We start from the raw sequence: 20,239 nt of genomic DNA, 5'->3' as shown, positions 1-20,239 counted from the left end.
TTTCACTGAGACCATGTATTGACTCCACTCAAGCCACCACAATAGTCACTGTGTAAAGGTGCCCATGAAGTAAGCACCAAGTTGCCTGGAGAAAGGGGCTGGCATATCCTGGGTGGAGGAAACATTTCCACCACATTATTGGGCCCTTCTATAAAGTGATGCTCTCCTGAGTGGAGCACTTACAGCACATGGATATATGCACCATCTGTGCCTATCCCAAACAGTCACCATTTTTAATATTTTTTCCTCAAATCCCTGAGTAGGCATCCATAAATTATTTATAAGAACGATCTCATACTAATCTGTACCCTGCTTCATGTAGTCTCTTTACCCTGTTCTCCCAGACTTCCACAACCATCCACTATATTCCCCCAAATAAAGTCTGTTGTTACTAAGTTTCCCTGTACTCACAAAATCTTCTCAGAAAGTCTTCTTCACTCCAGGCAAGCAAAAAACTGGTTATTCCTTAAATAACTATGAGGAATCTCTCAGCTCATTTGAAATCCCTGGGCTCCATAGAGATATCATCTCAGAGTAATTCATCTCACTCTGGATTCTCTCATTGATCACAACTCTGCAACCCCTTATCCATAATACTGCCACCCCTCCACCTTAAAAAGGAGCAAGTTACATTTCCACAAACAGAAAGAGATGCTCAGTCTCAGGTCAGAGTGTCCAATTTTTATTTTAAATGTACATTTAGCTGAATTACAAATCTGTAGATTGAATAGGATGATAAAAGATGCTGAAATCTATGGAGCCCTTCCTCTGTGGTAGGCACTATGTAAGCATTTGACACATATCATCCCATTTGATTCTTAGAATATCCCTTAGAACAACTTCAAAGACTTGTCAACAAGCTAGACTCTTAAGTAATTTTCCCCAATTGACTTCTTAATCAGTGGGGAGCTAGACTCTTCTGTCTGAGACTAAATGCTCATTTTATTGCATTATCACTAAGAGTCAACTTGCTACTTCAGTAGAGCAGCTGACTGCATTAAATTTTACAAGGATCAATTGTTTCACCCCTATACAAATAGAAGGAAATATTTGACAGCAAAAAATTTAATTTAGTACAGTCACCATTAATTCCCTCTGAAAACGCACTGGACATAGGCAGAAAACTGTCCCTGATACTAGTTCTGCTATTATTTAGTACTTCTTTAATCTCTATTAAAGAGGATTAACATTAGTTCTCAAACTGAAAAAATTCCAGTAATGATGACCTGACATCTCTTATAGCTCTAAAATCATATTCTGGAATAATCAAGTTCATCCCTTTTGTTTTAATTCTCGGGATCAACAGAATTCAATGGTACTAATTGGATTGATTGCTTTGCTATATGTAAGTGCAGAACTGAGTGGATCTGCAAATAAGCAAAGTCCAATGAGTTGCCCAAGATTTTGACCCCCATAGACATTGAGGGTCAATTAAGGGTAAAGAGGAATATCTAAGACTTGATGATGCAATGTTCTGCATACGGAATATAGCAAGTCAGCTTACTGTCTTCCAACACTAGAACCTGAGGGAATTAGATATGAAATGTCTTAGTTGGCTTTTATTGAAACAAAGTTATAGGAAAGGAAATATTTTAAATAAGTAATGCACATGCAAATGGAGAAATATTTCACTAGGGTGTGAAGTTGTTTTCTGATTCCAAGAAGTCCTGGACAACAGGACCCTAAATGTGGCCATAGGTTTTATGTTAAAGAGAATGATGAGCAGTAGGAACAGAAAGGAAAGGATATTACAAAGTGTCCTCAGGCATTTTCTTTTCGTGAATTTTAGCAAGTAAAGAAAATGTTCTCATGTCAGAAAGAGAGTTGTGGTTTGATACAGAGCCTATCGATGAGTGACATGATCTTGTAGCATAGCCTAAGAGACTATGTCAGCAAAGTTTGGTGCTTAAACATTTTAAATAATTCAAGGGACTGTTAGCAGAAAATGATGTCATTAAAAATCTACTTCCTCACCCACAATACAAAATTAGGAAGAACTTCAGACAAGTTGAGTGATAGTAATATTGTTAACTTAAGTTGATTTGAGCTAGCTTTAACCTAGAGAGATATTTGGGAGATATGGTTTTCCTATCTTAGAGAAATATTTTCTGTTGCACAGAGAATGGACAGTTCCATAACAAATTGGAAAAGCCAAGGGTAAAGTTAAAATGTAAAAAGAGGTAACACGAGTGAGTTAGAATTTAGTGATGCGCAGCCATGGAGTGATATGTGTGATCTTAATTAAGACACTTTATTTCTCTGAACAAGCGGCCACTCAATGGTTCAGTTACAGAATAGACAAAGAATATTGACACTTCTTGAGGACCTACTGCGTGCTTATCATACAGAACTCAATTCCATTTTCACAGCTGTTCTACAAAGTTGTTGGGATTGAGTTAGCTGAGGCTCAAACAACTTGCTTATTGATCTTACACTTATTGTCTATAAAACTTTTTGAAAGTATACTTAAACTGTAACTTTTGCAAAATAAATTTAAGACCCTGAGATTGGCATATTTACACATAGTAGATTCTGTCAGTGTAGTAATTTTCCTGTTAACTCTATAATTGTCAGCCATAAGCTTCTTAAGATGATCAAGGGAGACATTAATGATAGACTCAACTTGTAGCCACAGGAACAATATTCTCCAAGTCATAAAGTAACCAGAGGGTGGTGCTTCATGTAATTTTAATGCAGTAAATAAGTCTCATCCACAAAAAAGAAATCTTTGGGCATCAATGAAATAGATCAATAGAAAATAGAGATCTAGCTCCTATGTTTCACGTACTAGAAGCTTTAAACCCCAGATTTACAGGATCTGAAAGTAACTATCGGTTTCCATTGCCTGAGAAGATGACAGTTTTCAATATAGGAAACAAAATAGTTATAACTATCATCAAAGAATTTTATGATACTCTTTGTTCCAATTTGTGCAGCTGAGCATCAAAATGCAAATTTGCATCTCTTATAAACATGGAATACATAAACTTAGATCCAGCTATATTTGTTCAGCACTTGCTATTGGAAACATACTTCCTGGGAGGACTGGTTGTAAGCTTTCTCCCCTGAATTTAAACCTAGATTAAATAAAAGGATGTGGAAAGTACCCCAAGTGTCACTTCTCTCCTATTTCCAGGACACACATGCTAAAGACTGATTTTTAAATTAAACTAGTCATCTTTTATCAGTATGAAATCATATTAATTTAGTTCTAATGCAAAACATGGGTCCATTTCAGCAGGCAGATAAAATCCTGAGAACCACTATGCAATAGTCACCGTGCAATGCCATAGATAAAGATCAGTTCATCAGGTGCTACCCTAGCTCTGAATAGTGACCAACTATCCTGATTCACTCAGGTCTTAGAACTTTCCTTTTTAAAATCAGAACAATACTCATATAAAAGGGACAAGATCAAACGTCAGGAGAGGGAACCAGACATATACAAATGATAAGATAGGCAACCATTTCATGATGGTCTGTATCAACACTGTGGTAAGGACATAATAGGTTAGGATGAGGATCACTAGGCATCTTGCAGTCACAGCCATGGTCTATGCCAAGGGATGTGCATTTATTAAGGAACTTAATTCTCAGGAAGAAACAAGAACATTAAATAAGTACAGAGTCTACCCCTACCACCGTGAATAACTCTGGTGCTATCATCTAGAAAATCTTCCATAGTTTATTTCCAGGGCTGTTTTGATTCCTCCCTGCCTAGACTCCTACAGACACTCCTCCTTGCAGCTCTCTACTCACCCAGAACATGTCGTGTGAGTTCTAGAAATATACCTAAGATCATAGCACTCTCACAGGCTTCTCATCTCAACCAAAACAAATCCAAGTCCTTACCATGGTCTGGTATTTCCTACACCAATGCCCTAATGCCCTGTCCTTCAAAATCCCTGGGCTCACAGCTATTGTCCTGAGAAAACAGATTTTAATTTTGCTTGCTGTTTACTCAAGTTGAAAGTTCTTTGACCAGATCTGCTTGAATATTGCCTCCACGTAGTGGCTGTTTTGAGTTCTCTTATCTGTCTGTCTATCCCTTTACTCTACTTTATTTTTATCTACAGTACTAATCACTATATGACAACAGATTGGGAGTTAGAGTTTGCTGGCCTATTCTTGGTACACTTGAACTATGTACTTGTAGATTCTTGCGTGTTTTAATCACCAAAGCATTTCAATACCTGGCTGCACTGACATAAAATAGAAACTTAGTGAATATCATTTGAGGGAATGATTGTATTATAAGGATGGTGACTGTATGTTTTGTCTTTATCTGTTATGTCATCAGTTTTTTAATGGAAAGTTATAAAAAGTAGAGACTGTCTACAATCCCATCTAGCATCCATGCCTAACAAAATTGTGCATGTGTTATGTTCCTGACTTTGTACTTTTCATTGTTAGCATTTGTCAAATAAACAGCTATAAAAGTGAAATTTCTTTTTCATAATTTTACTTGTGTTTAAATGTTATATGAAGTAATATATGATTTTAACTTACTAAATATGAATAACTTAAGCAAACATTACTTGTTATTCTTTACAGTTGAAAGATCAGTAACACAAGATTGAAACCCAAACCAGTATCTTCGACATAATGTGTCATTGAATGTCTCCTTGAGACAGATGAGCACACATAAAACAGGAAATCCCACATGGAGACACAGAGAAGGAAGACAGCAAACATATATTGAAATTATAAGAAGTGCAACAATCACAGTTTATGCATGTTTGGGAGACTGAGTGAAGGAAAGAACAAATTGCCAGAATTGAGTTAACATAAGTAGAAAAGGGCTATAAAAAGTTGAGTTACATGTAAAAATTCCCAAAGGAAAGGTATAGGCATAAAAAGGTAGGAAGATTCTCCAGAAAGGAAAAATTATTCATCTTTAACTCTTCTTTATTCTTTACTTCTAAATAGTGGCTCTGTTTAATCAATTAAATCTGAAGAGAGTAAGTACAAACATACATGATGTATAAATCAAGGGGCTCCTCCTGCTCATACCTGCTTTTCTAGTGGAATAACTTTGCAATTGCTTGATTCTGCTTCCACTAACAGCAAAGAAACTAAAATGCAGAGAAAAGATACATATCCCATCTAATTTCAGTATGCTTTGACCTACTCTGAAATATGGAATTAAGCCTGATCTTTTGAAAAAGAGTAATAACTACACTACTTGATTTCAATAAGGCATGGTACACAGAACAAAGCGTTTACCAAAAATTAGGAAACTTGGAATATTGAAATAACTAGAAATTTGAAACAGTCACACAGGCTCAAAATCTGATTGCATCACTAACTATATTTGAGATTACTCGTCACATCTATGAATATTACTTTTCTTATTTGAAAAATAGAGTTATTAATACCGAAGTTAACAGAATTTTGGTTGGCAAAGAATTGCAATAAATGAGATAAGGTGAAAAGCATTTCATATAATTTATGGCAACTCAAAGATATATGAGAAAAAGATAAATATAGATATGAAGAGAGAGTATATATGGAGAGTGAGACCAATGGCCATACTGTTGTACATTTTCATTGTCATACTAGTTATTGCTTGAAGCAGTGGAAAATGGAGTGCAAAAATATATATCATGTAATCTGTGAATTTTGTCATGTGTAATTTGCCTGATGAAGAAAACTATGTATAAAAATATGCGCATTTGACTTTGAATTCTGTAGGGCTTCAGAAAATGGAAACATCATTACAGAAGAAAGAATATTCAAGTAATATTTTATAATTAAGGTAGACGTAGGGCAGACAATACATACTTTCATAGTTCAAAGACATTGATTTTGGGTGGTGGGCATATTTTCAGTAAAGACATAGAAGTTATAAAGTACATGAGAGGTAAAGAATCATGGTTTGCCTGGCTGGAGTAGTGGCAGTGGGGAGGAAAGAGCAGAAACTGACGACGTAGAAGAAACCTCAGTAATAAAGGACTTAGAATTCAAGCATGCAAAGTGTTTCTGAGTCACTTGTTCCAGTTACTGTTGTCAATATGATGTGTCAGATTGACAGACGTTCAGGGATGCAGGGATTTCTGTGATTTGTGGATAAATTGTGAGCCATGTGCTTTGCCAGGAGTTATCTACAGAGGAATGCTTTAGTTGTCTTGTTTATCTTTGCTGGTTATGACATGACTTTATACTTTAAGATCTTTTGCTGAAATGCTTACTAGGAAACTTGGAGAGGGAGCATTCATTTCTGAATTTGATTGAAGAAAAGCTGCAAGATTGAAGGAAAAACAATTCATTCTAACAAACATTAGTAAAGTCAGAGTTCTTTTTATGCTCCTGTTTTGTTTCATGTCCTGTGCTTTGTTTTTGTTTTTTCTTTCAAGGAAGTTAAAGCAGTGAGTTCTCATGTAGAAATGGAATCCAACTTCAAATCACTTCATTTTGCTGGGATTATTTCCCCCAAATCAAGCTGGAGTGCTCCTCTTGTTCTTTATCATCCTCATTTTCTTTCAAACCTTGTTGGATAACTCAGCAATGGTTCACCTCATGCGCCTGGATCCCCAGTTCCACACACTGATGTGCTTTCTCCTCCGCCAGCTCTCCCTTATGGACCTGATGGACATCTGTACCACCATCCTCAAGATGGTGTTCAACTTCCTCCCTGGCCAGAGAGGCATGTCCTACCTGGGGTTTGGGGTGCAAAACTCCTTCTTCCTGACCATGGCACGTTCTGAAGTCTTACTACTGGCCTTCATGGTCTGTGATTGTTATGTGGCTATTTGCGCCCCCTCCATTAGCCCATATGAATGAGTAAAATAATGCATGTAAAGATGATCATAAGATCTTGGTTTGGGGATTTATAAACTCCTTGCCACACCCAGTCTACACCCTCCACATTCCTTACTGCCTTAGTCAATTCTTTTGCAATGTCTCTACTATGTTGCCTCTGGCCTGTAGGGACACCTGTGTCTATGAGTACATGTTTTTTGTGAGCACAAGCCTCTCTTTCCTTTTTTCTTTCCTTTGAATCACTGCTTTCTATGGCTATGTCCCTTTTGCTATTTACTGTATGCACTCAAAAGAGAGAAGAAAAATGGTCTTCACCACCTGTGCAACACATCTAACCATAATGACATTTTACTATGCACCTTTTGTCTACATCTGTCTTTAGCACAGGAATCTCTGCTCACCAGAAGAATATAAGCTGTTAGCAGTGTTCCACACCAGTTTAACCCACACACTGAATCCCATTATCGGCAGCCTGAAAATGAGGAAGACCTGGGGCCATAACAGAATGTTTGGGGTAATCTCTTCTATAAAAGAATAGTCATGGCTGCCCTTGATCTTGTTTATTTCCCTTTACATGTTGACCAGAATACCCTGGAGCTGCACTGTCTGGTAGAAATATAAGGTGACTCACAATTAAATAGTGAAATTTAATAGCCACATTTAAAAAGTGAAGTTGATTTAAAGAGTTTATTGATTTAATGCCAAACATTATAATCAAAATTAATATTAACATTTATATTAATAACATATTACAATATATTGTATTACATATGCTTGTACATATATTACTATTTATATAGTGATATACTCTTATCGACATATTATAATTTATATATGTAATCAATATAAAATTATTAATGTGATCATTTATGCTTTTTAATTTTTATTTTCTAAAGGTTGGCACTGGAGCTAACATCTGTTTCCATATTTTTCTTCTTCTTCTTCTTTTTTCCAAAGCCCCCCAAGTACATAGTTGTATATTCTAGTTGTAGGTCCCTCTGGTTCTGCTACGTGCGGCACCACCTCAGCATGGCCTGATGGGCAGTGCTAAGTCCACAGTGAGGATCAGAACCAGTGAAACCCTGGGCCACTGAAGCAGAGTGCACAAACTTAGCCACTAAGCCATGGGGCCTGCCCCTTTTATGTTGTTTTTAATGTAGGTCTTCATAATTTTATGTGTATTTTAAATTTAGAGGACATTGAACTTTTGACTATACATGTTTCAAGTGCCCAGTTGCCACATGGTGCCAATGGCTACTGCATTGGACAGCACAGCCTTAGAGCATCACATAAAATAATTTTTAAATTACATATATGCAGTATATAAAATTTATTTGTGATACATAAAATATAGCTAATGGAATATGAAGTAAGAAAAGAAGCATTCAAATGTGATGTTTCTAATTTTGCTTACCTGTTTTGCTTTATCTTAACTGTAATTGATATCTGGAGTCTGTCTTCTCCTAACATACTTTTATAAAACAATTTTGAAAGGGATTATTTAATTTGGTGTATTTATCATTTCAATTAAAGTATTGAGATTAAATGACCTGCATGTGGGAATAATCACAATTTATTCTAAATTAAATTAAGAAAATTATATATTTAAATGATGTGAAAGAAGTTATTTGTATTTAAAGGAAATATTTACCTAAACGCACAGAGGCAAATGACTAGGTAGCTACAGCATGCAATATGTGAAGTAATAAGAGAAACTTAGGTTTCAGCTATAATATGTAAAATATAATTACAACTTTCCACAAGTTGAAATTTGAACATAGAGCAGGCAGAAATATTCATCTACACTTCTAGGTTCCTCTGGCTGGTCGAAGAATTAAATTGACATGAGACAAAATAACAGGAGAAAGTCAAACAAGTTCTATAACATGTAAACATGGAAGAAAGCCAGGAAAACTGAGTAACTCACCAGAATAGCCAAAGCCCCCACTTAAATACAATCTTCAGCTAAAGACAGAAGGTGATGTTTGTGGTATTGGTTTGGGACTTCAAAGAAAAGGAAGGCAATACACATGTAGCTGGAAAGGCAAAAGTTAAATAGACAAATGTTTGCCATACCTTGCAAAGACGATGGAAAATGGGAAGACTGATGAAATGGGCCTTGTTAGTTTCCTCCCTGTCCACCACATCTAGTTCATATAATACTATTGTTATCTGTGTTGGTCGCTCCTCTTTGGAACAGGCAGTTAGGGGGAAGGTCAAAGTTTCTTCCTTAGTCTTTTATTCTCAAAAATACTCAAGCCAAAGAGGAACACATTTTGGGATAGCAAACAGGTAAAAGTAGACATAATGTACCTTTAGAAGCAGTGGAATATGAATCTAAGTTTGGAAAGTCTTGTGCATTCAATAGAAAATTATAGCTTGTGGAATGAAACTATCACATTTATATTTTAGAAAAAAAAAACTTGGATGACACTGTATAGGATATAATATAAGTTTGAAACAGACTCTAGTCACAAAAACACTTTAAAAGGTATTAAAGAAGCCAGGGAAAGATACTGGCAGTGTGAACTTGGGCAGTGAATGGAGAGTTTGAAGGATGGACTCTTTCAAGCCTTCATTCTTTTCTATGACCATTAAAACTCCTACATAACCCCCTTCATAGTTTGAAGTACCTTTAAGTGTATCAGTAAAATAGCAGTAGTAAAACCTTTTTTATACACAACAGGACTGGGGTTAGAGATCTTCTAGGTTGATGAAGTGGAATGTTTCCAGACGCAGAGCCCCAAGCTCTTCTGTTCAGGACCCTTCAAGACTTCACCCTATCTATCTTTTCATCTGGCTGTTCATCCATATCCTTTAATATTCTTTGTAATCAACCTATAACCTAGTAAGTAAAGCAGTTTCCTGAGTTTTTTGAGCTACTCTAGCAGATTAATCACAAATGAGGAGGGGCTCATGGGCACCTCCATTTTATAGGTCACAGGTCAGAAGCACTGGCACTTGGACTTGTGATTGGCATCTAAGGTGGGGACAGCCTTTTTGGACTGAACCCTAAACCTGTGGAATCTGATGGTATCCCTAGGTTAATAGTGTCAGAATTTAGTTAAATTTGTAGGACACCTAATCAGTGTCTGGAGAAAATTGAGTTAATTGCTTGATGGTGTAGAAAAAGACACATTATGTAGTGCCTCCCAGAGAAGAATGGGGTGATATGGCATGCAAATGCTAGGGACATATCTGTATTGTGTTATTTGTGGACTCAACTGAGCATATTGAAATGTGATACAATTTAAGAAAATTGTGAACATGCTGCATGAAACATCTGAAGGAAGAAATAGCGAGATAATTTCTCTACACAAAAGCCGGGATTCATCCCCTTCTGTCTCCCTTTTCCTTTCAGATGAGCAATGAAATGTGAGTCAGACTCCTCAGTCTTTGATACAATTCATTTATTTGCTTTACTGGAGCCTGTTTTTCTTCTTGGATTAAAAAAAATGTATGTACGTTTTCCTGCTCTTCATATGACCTCTGGGATTAATTTTTGGGTTTTGGCTTTGGTGTTTAGGTCTTTCTACCATTGATTTACCCTCTAAAAATCACCAATGATACAATTTCTCATTTAGTAAAAAATACACTATTTCCAACTATATCCTGGAGACATTCAACAATCAACTCACTTTTATACAACAGTAACAACAATAGGTGCTGATGAGATAATGACAAACTGAAAAAAATAGCCTCCAAGGTTCGCACCAGGCACAAGCAATTGGGAGGATTTCATGGAAATTCATTCGCCTCCATTTACTCTTTATTAATTCAAAGTACGTACTGAGCACTTTTGTGTGATGCTCATCATTCTTGTTACTGTGGGTAAAACAATGGACAAGGAGATACAGCCTCTGACCATGTGGAGCCCAAATATCAGTGTGAGCGATAAACACCTAAAGCCCACATTATGTAGTCACACTGGGCATTGATGAAGTCAGGGAGATTTATCACATAGAATCATCAGGGAGGCCACCCTGACATGAAGAAGAGACTGGTCATGTCAACCTCAGGGAAAGAACTCTCAAAGACCTCAAATGACTGAGGAAAGAGAGCAGCAGGAAGCTGTGAGTGGGAGAAAGTTAGGACATGCAGATCAAAGAAGCTTCACAGACGGGTCAAGGTAAGGGATATGGACTTTTTCCAAATATAGTTGAAGCTTTGCATAGAAATATCTTCTAAAGTACAAATGTCCAAATCCACTTGGACATTCAATTGTAGTGATGCTGGGTAAATATTTGAAAGTGCAGGAAAATGGAAACCACTAACACAGCCACTGCTTCCAGAGAATTGTACTCTGCACCCTTGAAAGCATCGTTTATTTTCTCTTAAATTTTAGATTCTGCTCTTACAGAAATATTAAACTATAAGTGCCTCCAAGGAACCACCATTATTTACATCCCCAATCATTATCCTGAAAAATAGGACCTAAAGATGCTATTTCTGTCACAAGGGCAGACACTACGCTCTTCCATCTCAAACTCCCTTCCAATTCCAAGAGCAGGTCATCAACATAATCACAGAGTGAAACAGGAATGGGGTCTTGGGAGCGTGTCATTTCTTTGGCGGTTAGCTGCTGCAAATATGCATTTAAAACCTTTGAGATAAGACAGAACACCAAGGAGACCACTATAATCATTACAAGCAGGATAATTCCTAATGTTTGGAGTGCACTTTGGAGCAAGTGATTACAGTGATAGGTGAGGAAAAAATATATTTAAAAATATTTAGGAGAGAAAATGAAGAGGATTTCATGATTGTTTGACTTCATGGAAATAAGACAAAAGGATGGAGGTTAAGACCGAAATGTGAAATTGGCTCCCAGTTTGTATGACAAATACATCTTCGTGTCCCGTAAAATGCAGCAATTAGTCAGTAATTATTTAGTGAGTGATAAGACATTTGGTCCAAATAACAACTGTCTTTTTTATTCCAGATTTTGAATGCAACTAAATGAGTAGTTGGGGTTGAACTAAACATTACAAGAAGGCAATTATTACTTTAATCCATATTATCACACAATTCACCCACACTTCATTGTCTGAGAAAGATACTCATCACTAAAAATAGGAAGAGAAATAGAATTTCCCTTTCTGTAAATCAAACCTTGATAACTTAATATATAAGAAAACTCAATGCACACAATGTGCATTATAAAAGCATCCAAATAGAGACCATGTGCTTTAAAATTTGCATTTTCCTGTCATGAAACAATTGAAGAATGAATAAGAAATGAAAGATACGGGGCCAGCCCCATAGCTTAGTGGTTACATTCAGTGTGATCTATTTCAGCAGCCCAGGGTCAGTTCCCAGGCATGGACCTTCACCACTTGTCAGTGGCCATGCCGTGGTGCTGACCCACATACAAAATAGAGGAAGATTAGCACAGATGTTAGCTCAGGGTCTATCTTCCTCAGTAAAAAACAAGGAGAAGAAGTACAAGGTAATAATTATTGGTTAACAACTGGATGATAATAAAAATGGCTAAAAGGAGACATAATGAACAGTGAGCCAGGAACCCTGTGAGTTGAAGACAACTTGGGTATTTCTATCCTGAGAGACTTTATTGTCCAGTTTTTTAAATGATCTGGGGTAGATTCTCACAAACAATGGAGATACTGGTAGAATATTTGAATAATTTGTCTTCTTTCTATATTGCTCTTCCTAATGGTAAGAGTTTATGGGAGAAGGAATGGCCTTCTTCATTTGTGCAGACACAATATCTGTGGGAATTAGTTTACTACTTTCCTGAGCCATGGGACTACTGGAATAAAGAATTTCAAGGTCATTTCTAATAGCCTGGAGTGCTCAGTATTTGCTTTGACCTATTAATCCTCATTTCCAGATTTGTTGCCATGAAAATTTGAATTATCCTTGCTTTTGTAGTAAAGTTAGTAAGAGAGACTTTAATGATGCCATTAAAGGAAAGCAAAATTTGCCACCCCCAAATGTGCCTCTTTGGCATAAATATCATTATAGGCTGGTTACTTTTAAGAATCAGCAGACATAGAACAACTTGTGAAAACTGGAGTAGAAGTCACCCTTTTGCAAGAGATATTTACATTTATGAGGGAAATTTCCATTTGCAAGGGTTTCTCCCTCTCTTAACCAGGTGGTGGAGGATGACCAGATCTCTAGAAACTCTTATCAATGGAGTAAAGTGGCAGCTCAAATCTGCAGAAAGAACATGCTCTTGTTTACTGTGCCTTTCCTGGTAACCTCCCCTAACTGCTCCTCCCCTTTCCCCCAACATCTTCGTCTTTAGCTAAAGATGATATTTAAGGTGAAGACTTGGCCATTTCAGGGAGCTGATTTTCCTGGGTCTTTCCTATCTATATAGCATGCATATGTTACGAAACTTGTGCTTGTTTCCTGTTAATCTTTCTTTTATTACAGGGGATTTTTTAGCCAGGAACATAGAAACATAGAGGAAACTTATTTTTCCTCTCCTACACCATTTACTGATACCAAAGGGCAAAATGATTCCATCTTGCTCTTGAACAAACTACATCCAGAGATATGCCATGGTTTCGCCTAGGCCATGGTGTTCCAGGGCAAAAAATCGATCCATATCTCCTGATTACCTCCCTTAGTCACTACTTGAAATAGGTAAGGAGTCTGAATTGGGAATCTCTGCTCAACATGACACTCCATCAGATTATTTCCACTGATGATAAATGACAAAAACAGCAGACATTCTCATCATTTTCCTGATTTGCATATTATTCCTCTCCTGCTCATTCATTCTACTCTTCTCAGGTCTGCCCTCCCAGGCATGTGCCCTGTTTGCTTGCATAGTGTCTCATGCTCAGAAAGGTTTCTTTCTTGGTTTAATGCTCTGTTGTTAAAACCTTGAAATTGTTAATAACTTTATCTCGGAGTATACACCTGAGCAGCGGAGCTAGGTTATATGGAAGCATTAGGATGCTAGTTTTTGTCCAGCAACAGCACCTGCACATGTGGGCTAAGGCAGCATGCACAAAGGGCAATTGGCCTGGCCTCCTCATGTGCACACACACATCTGTGTTCAAAGCACCACAGGACCCCAAGGGGGTAGTTGGGTTGAGACCTGGAACTTAATTGGTGGTAGCGATGAAAGCAGCAGCTACAGGTGTAACAACAATGATGGAAGTGGCCACTGCCCATTAGAAAGGAGAATCTCTGCCTGGCAGCAGCAATGACCTATGATGGGGGCAGGGGCTGACTTATCCTTCAGTCCCAGAGCCCATCCCTCTGTCACCTAAGAAATTATTAACTATCTCACCTGAGTGCCAGAACAGGAAATGCTAGGTAGCTTAGGAAGCAAACTTGCCAGTAAATTATTTTAAATAAAAGTGTACACATGAGGACCCACAACTAAAATATACAACTATGTACTGGGTGGGGATTTGGGGATAGAAAGCAATTTTTAAAAAAACGTGTACGCATGGTCATTGCACTGAAGCATACAAGGGACTCACAGAATTCATCGAAGAGTCCAGAATCAATGGTTTGAAACTACTGCAACATTGCAAAAGAAACATCCACAGGATTAGAATTGTAAACAAAATTTAAAGGTAATTTGAGGATTTAAAATGTGATATGAAAGATTAATGAAGGAAAAGAAAACTCTTTCCCTTGAAGTTTCAAAAGCCAGTTATTAGCAACAACAAAAAATAGCATGCATTTCACTTGTAATTGAATATACAATGATAAAAGGAATAAACAGGCATTAGAAACATGAGGACACTTCGAATTTTTATACAAAGTCCACAAGTTACCAGAAATTTGAGAGGAATTAGAAAGCCATTGATTAAATTCAGATTTAAAATTAAATTTGATTTATATGAAATTGATTTATATGGATTGCTAAGTTGAATTTGATTCATAAGAGAAATCTTTTTAGAAAAAAATTCTCATGAGAACCATCAGCTCCACATGTAGTAAAATTTATATTTTGATACAACATCAGAAATTCATTCCAAATTTTCACAATATATAAGCATGCATAATAGCTTCGGTAACTTAAGCAGATGCTTCTCAAAATCAAAAATCATCAAAAGTTAATTGCATCTTAGCATTTGCCATCATTGACTGACAATATTTTCAATTATATTGATAACAAATGAAGTTCTTAAAAGTATAAATTTTGATGAAAATAAATTTGGAGAAAAGTGAGCCAGAAAAATATTATGACCAATACAGGCATTACATAATAAAGTATTACTATTTATTATATATAAAATCATGATACAAGAAATATTGTTTGTAATTTGTATTTCATTTATAGCTAATAAATTAATTTTGAAGGAAAAAACTTTGCATTTTAGGACCACTAAATCACTTTTTCCTGCTTCTAGAACAAGAGACCTCATATTTTCATTTTGTGCTGTGCCCTTCAAATTCTGTAGAGTATGACCTTTCCCCTCCCTGCCATACCTGAGATGATAAAGAACATTTGTGCAGTTATCACTGATGAGCAGTGGCAGCACTTCAACCGGGGGGAAGTTTACATGAGCTGAGGGATTTTTATTGGCCATAAAAGTGGGACTTGTTTAGGATAGTAACTGACCCATATTATCAGTGACTCAAATTTGTACATAGATATTGACTTTTCTCAACCTATTTCAGAGAAACCTATAAGAAGTAGTAAATGAAGAAGAAAATCTCATCTGAGATATTATCTAATACAAGAGTAGCAGTGGCTACTGTTACAAAAGAGACAACAGGTCCAGAATGGAGTCACTTGTGCTAAGTCCCCATCAACAAGCCAAGACATATACCTAACTTAATTACAGTTTCAACCTCTCCAAGGACTAGATTCTCAAACCACTCAGTCTGGAATTAACTGGTCAGCACTAGCGAGGTAAGCCACCTAATGGACCCCGCCATCCCCCAAGGGAAGTTGACCTTGCCTGAACCAATCAGCTCTTTTCAAGAATAACTTCCTTGTCCCACCTCCTTCTGACTATAAAGGTCTGTCTTTTTGTATAGGTCTTCAGAGCTTCTTCCTGTCTAGGTGGGATGCTAGAAGGGATGCTTTCAGATTCATGAATCATTGAATAAAGCCAATAAAATCTGTAAAATTTACTCAATTGAATTTTTTTTTTGAGGAAGATTAGCCCTGCACTAAGATCTACTGTCAATCCTCTTCTTTTTGCTAAGGAAGACTGGCCCTGAGGTAGCATCCGTTCACAGCTTTCTCTACTTTATAGGTAGGATGCCTGCCACAGCATAACTTGACAAGCAGTGTGTAGGTCCATACCCAGGGCCCAAACCGGTGCACCCTGGACCGCCAAAGCAGAATGTGCTAACTTAACCACTGAGACACCAAGCCGGCCCCCAACTGAGTTTGTTTTTTAACATTACTTAGGATGTAAACTTTGTGTGTGCAGAATGTCATGGGCGATTGTGGGAATGTCCTTGATATTCCTAATTCCCATTAATTGACAAAACCTTTGAAACACTCCTCTTAAAATTAACTTCACAATTTCCTTGACTTTTGTTAGCACCTCCAAGTTTTCATTGTTGATCCTGATGTACTCCTGATGTTAAATCACTTCCCTAGGATTCATCACCCTAAAAGAGACAAGAAAGAGAAGTCCGAATCCCTGCTGAAGTTTCAGCTAAGTCCCTGTAATAAGTCTCTCTAAATTGAAAGAAAGATTAACTGGTAAGTTATGGGTCTACCGTGAGAAGACTAAGAAGTCTTCTGAATTTCAGTTAGATCTTGACATTCAGGAAACACTTATTTTTCTGTTTTAGACTTATTTGAAAGTGGTAAAACTTCTATGCTGAATGACAATTTCAGTTAGACAGTTTCCATTTTCCTTTCCATGACCAAGAACCATTTTCACTGACAGCATATCAGCAAAAAATAAATGCATTTGGAAATGAATTTGAAGTTAATGTGAAAATGCACCATGAAGAACAAAGGATAAGGGTTGAAATGATTAGTTTATTGCAAAATAATTTTGTCCAGACATGAGTGATTTTCTTCTGCTCTAATTTTAGTTCTTGCACTCTAGGCATAAAATAATAATTCTAATTACTGTACACTGATACATGAACTTGTATCCAAGTCCTGGCTACACATGCAAAAAGCTCTGCCTACGTTTTTACAGCACAGATTCTCTGAATTACCCTTCTTAGGGCCCCCATCACCTCTCTGTTTCTCAGGCTGTAGATGATGGGGTTTAGCATTGGGGTCAGGATGGTGTAGAAGACAGCCAGAACCTTGTCCTCTGTTGGAGATCTGAGGGATCTTGGGTGCAGATAAGTGTAAACAAATGGAGCATAATAGAAAGTCACCACAGTGAGGTGAGTGCTGCAGGTCGAATTGGCCTTCTTCCTCCCTTCTGGTGAGTGCATGTGGTGGACAACAAGGAGAACCTGGCCATAGGAGCATGCAATACCAATAAAAGGCAACACGAGGAAGAGGGTGGTGCTCACAAACACTGTATACTCATAAACCCAGGTATCCATGCAGGCCAGAGTCAACATGGCTGGGATGTCACAGAGGAAATGGTTGATGGCCCTGGATTGACAGTACGGGATTTGGAGGGCTTATGTGGTGTGGGCACAAGAGTTGATAGAGCCCATGGTCCAAGATCCTATTATCATCAGCACACATACTCTTTTGCTCATATGAATGGGATAGTGGAGAGGAAAACAAATAGCTACATAATGATCATAGGCCATAGATGTCAAGAGCAGTGCTTCTGCAACTGCTAAAGTCAAGAAAAGGAAGCTCTGAACCCCACATCCAATGAAGGACATAGACTTTTTTCCTAAGAAATAATTAGAAACAATTTTTGGAACAATGGTGGAGATGTAATTCAAGTCAATGATGGAGAGCTGACTAAGTAAAAAGTACATGGGTGTGTGGAGCTGGGTGTCCAGGAAGATGAGATGAATCATGGACAGGTTGCCAAACAGAGCCATTAGGAAAATGAGAACAATAAGAATGAAGAGGAACAGGCCAATTCTTGATGGTGGAAACAACCCCAATAAGATGAAATCAGTGGATGTTTGATTATAATTTTCCATAGGGGAGCTGATATTATTTTTCCTAGAGTCAAACAAGAGAGTAAGTTAAGTACAAAACTATAAGCTATTTTTAACTTATTATTGTAGTCAGACTGTGTATTACATAAAATTTTATGGCTCTTAAATGAACTGAACTTATCCATTTGAAAGAAAAAAAATCTTATTTTCTAATCCAGACATTGAAATTTGAATATGCAAATATTTGTGGCCAAAGTGTTTTCTTAGAAATCCTTAAAATTATTTCAAAACAACATTTGAATTGTGACTTTATTAGGATAAGTGTGTTTTACTACCCTACACAGACTCACATATCATCAAAATCAGGTGTTGTATTCAAAATGTAAGCATAGAAAATATATGTAACTGTATACATTGTATAGTTCTAGTATCAATAAATGTTTATGACCCATAAGGGATGATTTTTCTTTCGTATTTAAGCCCTAAAACTTTCCTCTAATCCTACAGTAGCCTATCAGCTCATGTTGAGGAGTTATATTTATTTCTTAAATTTACTTGGCCAAGTAATGACAAATCTTTCTTGAAGTTAGATGTTTTCTTGAAGTTAGATATTATAATTTGGCTCATCTGTTCTTAAATATTGCACGAATCCTTATTGTTAAGTGCCACTTACACAAAGTCATTCTCTTCTGCCTCCTCACTCAAGTTCCGAATGCTGCAGTTAAAGAAGACCCTTTACTTGAAAATCTCTACACCATGCTCAGTGTAGCTTTCAGGACTTTGCTCAAGCTCTTCCAAATGACATGTTTTCTATCTCTCTGCTTCTCTAACATTTATATAACATCATACATTACTTTATAACACTTTGTCTTACTCATTCCTTTCTTCCCTTTGTTTTTCTTGTATTTAGAATCATTTCCAATCCTAGATAAGTATGTGAATTTAAGCACACATATTTATCATCCCTCCCTCTTAAAACTCAATTATTATGATGATTAAGAAATAGACATGTTACAAATTAAAAGTCAGCAGGTGAGCAAAAGGCACAATGAGAGATGAAATAGTTGAAGACTCTGAAAGAAGGAATTTGGATAGAGAAACATTCAGTCACTTAAATGGAAAAAAGGAAATAGTACTCTGAGAGTCCTTCCTAGAGGTAGGAGGAGGAATTCTCCTCCAGAGACATTGTAAGTGAAGAAGCTCCACACAGTATGTAAAGTTCTAGTCTGGCATGTTATTCTAGAGTTGAATGCTACCAGACTTTTAAGGAAGTTTCCAAAATGAAAGAAGAAGATGAACAAATGTACATACATACACACACTTATTCACACACACTCTGCACGAATATACAGTGAGTCACACATCATTGTAAAAATGCAGAAAGAGAATGTACTTTTCAAAAATGGGAATCATATCATCAAAGAACTGTGACATATTATCCCACAAGATAAATATTATGAGACATGTAAAATAGTTTCAGGTAACAAGAAAGCCTCTTACAAATTAAAAACTATGAAACTGATAAAAAAAGATTGAGTGAAAATTTCAAAGACAAAGTGAAAATATCTATCAGAATGAAAAGAAAGTAACAGCAATAGCAACAGAAAAAGATTGTCATTTTGCAAGGTAGGAGAATTAGAGAATTAATACAGGGAAACCAACATATGCTTATTGTCTTTCTTAGAAAGCACATAGTAAGATAATAATGGAGTTATTATTATCAAAAAAACATTTTTTCAGAATTGATATGTATGATACACCATATTCAAACAGCATGAACAAAACACAGAAAAGTAAATGAGAAATATTTTATTGAAAAATATATTCTTGAAAATTCTAAATATCTTGAGAACATTTTCTGAAAATTTTCAGTATTGCCTATAAATTTACAATTCTAAAAGTGCCTTGACAGAGAAAATAGTAATAATAATGAGAATACCTACATATAGACATAGTAACTAAAAGATCATCAGGTTTTACAATAATTTATATTTTTGTATTTTAGCGATATATACTAGACAATTGAACAATGTTGTCAATTTCACAGCCCCACACACAAAGTGGATGTAATGATGTTGAAAAGATGGGAAAATGGAAAACAAGATGGAGGTGGTGGCAGGTGGAGGGAGAAGGGCTCTATTCTAAAGAGTCCACAAAACATCTCTTAGAACCAACAATCTAATTCAGCAATGTTGCAAGATACAAAATCATTTGTATTTCTGTACGCTAGTAAATGTGCGACCCTAAAAAGAATTTAAGAAAGAATTGCATTTATAATATCGTCAAAAAGAATATAATACTTAGGAATACACTCAACAAGGAAGGCAACATCCTTGTGCACTGAGAATCACAAAACATTGCTGAAAGAAAGTGAAGAAGAGACAGATAAACACAAAGGCATGTTGTGTTCATGGATTGGAAAACTTAATGTTATTCAGATGTCAATACTACCATAAGGAAAATTCCGATTCAATGAAATGTCTAT

General features: G+C 36.5%; 2 pseudogenes; one reads left to right on the top strand and one right to left on the bottom strand.

Annotated features, from left to right (window-relative positions):
• The first annotated feature begins 6,378 nt into the window (after window positions 1–6,378).
• On the top strand, window positions 6,379–7,300 carry LOC124232095 (olfactory receptor 2L13-like; annotated as a pseudogene).
• Window positions 7,301–16,791: 9,491 nt separating this feature from the next.
• On the bottom strand, window positions 16,792–17,796 carry LOC124232096 (olfactory receptor 2L5-like; annotated as a pseudogene).
• Window positions 17,797–20,239: the final 2,443 nt, after the last annotated feature.

This window comes from Equus quagga, unplaced genomic scaffold, assembly GCF_021613505.1.
Source record: "Equus quagga isolate Etosha38 unplaced genomic scaffold, UCLA_HA_Equagga_1.0 HiC_scaffold_2409_RagTag, whole genome shotgun sequence".
Lineage (NCBI taxonomy): Eukaryota > Metazoa > Chordata > Mammalia > Perissodactyla > Equidae > Equus > Equus quagga.
This window is presented reverse-complemented; position numbering and strand designations above follow the sequence as displayed.